This window comes from Vanessa atalanta, chromosome 21 (assembly GCF_905147765.1).
Source record: "Vanessa atalanta chromosome 21, ilVanAtal1.2, whole genome shotgun sequence".
In the NCBI taxonomy this organism is placed as follows: domain Eukaryota; kingdom Metazoa; phylum Arthropoda; class Insecta; order Lepidoptera; family Nymphalidae; genus Vanessa; species Vanessa atalanta.
In genome coordinates this window covers 8974433-8978622 of record NC_061891.1, presented here as the reverse complement: position 1 = coordinate 8978622, position 4190 = coordinate 8974433, and positions in this window count along the sequence as shown.

Genomic DNA, 4190 nt, shown 5'->3' with positions numbered 1-4190 from the left:
TAATAATCTGTATATACATATAATAAAATTGGAGTGTCTGGTTGTAATATTAAAATAACCGCTTTTTACTAAATATATATGTACCTACGAGTATACACGGTAGGATAATATAGGAATATACACATATACCAAAATATATATTTTTTTACAATTTTTGTCTGTCTGTTTGTTCTGGCTAATCTCTGGAACGGCTGGACCAATTTTGACGGGAATTTCACTGGCAGATAGCTGATATAATAAGGAGTAACTTAGACTAAACAACAAGGCTAACAATAACTTTGTTGTTAAATTCAAACGCGCACGAAGTCGTGGGCACAGCTAGTATATGTATATATTTACTCATAAGTAGGTAATATAATATATATAATTATAGAATTATAATTATGTATAAGATTTTAAATTAACATGGTTATTTTTATTGCTAACAGTATTTAAAACGGGATAAGGAATGTCTTGTTCACGAGACTCGTGAACAAGACATTCGTAGATAATGTCGAAATATCGAGCTCCACGAAATAAAAATAAAAACATGGTAAATATCCCGTTTTAAATACTGTTATCATTATATATACCTATACCAATATCTAAATGACTCGATTGTTTTTCTGGAGAGTTCATTTTCAGAAAGGCTCAATGCGAGACCTCTCTGATACATTTTCTTATTGTTTATTGTACAGAATTTAATTATTTTAAGAGACAGGGGTACTATAATGCAGTATTTTCCCAAGTGTAAGGCTTTGGTTTCGAAATAAAACTCCTGTTTCATGGCACGCCATTATTTCTTATGTGCCGTTGTCTTCGTGGGCGGCTTTCAGCGGGATGTCACCGTTTATTCGTATTCATATAATTGGATGATAAAAATCCAGTTTTTATTATTAATATTAAGGGTTCATAATATTGTTATTGCTATATTAAATAATGGAAGGAAGTTTATTTGGAATTGCGTACATTTTTTTTACATTAGCAGCCTGTAAATTTCCCACTGCTGGGTTAAAGGCCTCCTCTCCCTTTGAGGAGAAGGTTTGGAGCATATTCCACCACGCTGCTCCAGTGCGGGTTGGTGGAATACACATGTGGCAGAATTTGGTTGAAATTAGACACATGCAGGTTTCCTCACGATGTTTTCCTTCACCGCCGAGCATGAGATGAAATATAAACACAAATTATGCACATGAAAATTCAGTGGTGCCTGCCTGGGTTTGAACCCGAAATAATCGATTAAGATGCACGCGTTCTAACCACTGGGCCATCTCGGCTCTACGCGTACATTGCGGATTAAATATCTTAATTAAGTAAATCTAAAATTAACACCTGTAAATTTCCTAGTGCTGGGCAAATATCTCCTTATTTGTGGAACTTTGCAGCTTCATAGTAGGTTAATGGATACATTGGTTTTAACACGTACATATTATATATTAAGCTAAATCAACTTTTCTATAGAGTGTAGTTTTCTTATATTCACAATAAATCAACTAATCTAAAAATTCTTTTTTCAATCAGGTTCATAAAAACACGTTTGAATCATCGCGTTACAGTGTTGGATTAAATGTAAAGCTACCACAAGTTCGGAAAGTAGATTATACCGAGAGAACCGGTAAGTGGTACACTTTTCCACCATTTTAATTTGAAAAACACACAGATTTTTATATTACATATGAATAACATTAAGTACAAAATAAATAAATTCTAAAACTTATGCCGTCTGGTATTAAAACATGCGCGCACACTAAAATAAATACATTTTGTATGCACTTTGTAATCGACATAAAGTTTATACATTTACAATAAACCGAGTGGTTAGTACGCGTACATCTTAACCGACGATTGCGGGTTCAAACCCAGGCAAGCACCGCTGAATTTCCATGTGCTTAATAAGTATTTATAATTCAGCTCGTGCTTGGCGGTGACGGAGAACATCGTGGGGAAATGCCATATTTGTATCCACCAACCCGCACTAGATCAGCGCGGTGGAATATGCTCCAAACCTTCTCCTCAAAAGTAGAGGAAGCCACACACCAAACCTTCTCCTCAAAAGGAGAGGAGGCCTTAGCCCAACAGTGACAAATTTAGAGGCTGTTAACGTAAATATTTTCCGTTACTGAGAAGTTATATGCTTACCTTTCGATTACACCGTTCGCCACCTCTCAGAACATTTCACTGCATACATTCCGTCAAAGAGTTAATATGGATACAATTTTCGCTACACTGGAGACAAATTGGTGTTCGAAGCAACTTTGATCGACGCAAATATTTTCTACGTACATTTCTACATACGAACTCAAAATCAAAATATATGAATGTTGATTCTACCGAGAGGTAACGGTAAGAAACATAGTCGTTTCTCTTTTAGTAATGGTGCCAGTCTGTTTGGCTTCCCTTTCTCGTACGCATATAGCAGCGGTAGACAGGGTCGTCCTCTCTCACTCTAGCCCACAGCGTTAGATGTATTTCAGCCAGAGGTTTTTTTTAAGTTATCACTTCTGTCGGGAGTCCCGAGATGCACACGTATTTTTTTTAATATAAATTTTATATTCAGCAATACGGAACGTATAATATTCCCCAGGTTTATCTTAAATTTTGTTGTCTAACAAACCTACGTAATCATCTTAAGTTTTGACAAAAACCCTCAGTTAGAATGACAAAATATAACGATATATCTTTACAGAATTTCCATGCTGCTGAAACAGAATACAGAATTTTATTCGGTGAGAGGGCCTTGTGAGGTTATACACGACCAAAACATATTATATTTTATCTCCAAGCCGAAATACTTGGTACTATTATGTTCCGGTTTGAAGGGTGACCGGCACATAGCAACTCTCTTTTCAAGGTTGGTGGTATATTCGTTATAAAAGAATTTGTTCAAATTTCATACGATACTTATATCTATGGTCACCACTTATCATCTGGCAATTTTGCCCAAAGCCTACCTGTGCCATAAAATAAAATAAAATTTAATTAAAAAGTACCCCTTTAAGACTTAAATGCACAACTTGTGTAGGATAACCATGTTCTCATCTAATATTGAAAACCTTTTTCACCTTTTTTAAGGTTTAGATAATCAAATGCCATCTGATGATAAGTCTCCGTGCTAAGATATTTTTTAACCGACTTCAAAAAGAAGGAGGTTATCAATTCGTCTGTATTTTTTTTTTTGAATTATAAATCAAATCTAGACAGTCACACGGACATGACATAGTGTACCTCTCAAAATTTATTAACAAAAGATTTATTTTAAATCTATCAGCAGTACGAGTCGGGAAAATAGGGCAGTTTTATTAAAATAAATAACGCAATGGCTCTCTACAGCTTGATGTGATTTTGTAGAATGTTATCTCGTTCATCGGTCCAGCGTCAGATTGTCTTGTATACCAGTAACACGATACAAATAGTGCAATTTTTACACTCCAGATCCTTACATTTACACTTGTATATTTTGTTACAGACTAGCAGATATGTTACCGATACCGTTTTTTTATACAACTACTATAAATACATAACTAGTGAACGGTGTTACTTCGTCTGGTGATTATTAAAGAGTCGATATTTGTAATTTATCATTAATATTTTTTCTGACAGTGTGTGACTATATCGATGTGTGTTGTCTTCCTAAAAATAATGACACTCAAATGAGTCAACATCATTAATAATGAATGGGTCAAGTTCAAGATTGAGAGATACATGCAAAAATAATAAGCAGATAGATTCGTTGAGAATTGTTTTTTTAAATATATGTACCGAAATACATTAACATTAATAGCTTGTAAATTTCCCACTGCTGGGCTAAGGGCTCCTCTCCCTTTGAGGAGAAGGTTTGGAGCATATTCCACCACACTGCTCCAATGCGGATTGGTGGATACGCACGTGGCAGAATTTCGATGAAATTAGACACATGCAGGTTTCCTCACGATGTTTTTCTTCACCGCCGAGCACGAGATGAATTATAAACACAAATTAAGCACATGAAAATTCAGTGGTGCTTGCCTGGGTTTGAACCCGCAATCATCGGTTAAGATGCACGCGTTCTAACCACTGGGCCATCTCGGCTTATTGTATACCGAAACCGAAATACCGACCAAATACATTGTATAGGTATTCAAAAATATGACAATGAACTCGTTTATAGATTCTTGGATCAGGAGAAGTACATTGTCAATAAAAATGGCTGAATTGGGGCAAACTTGTACGAC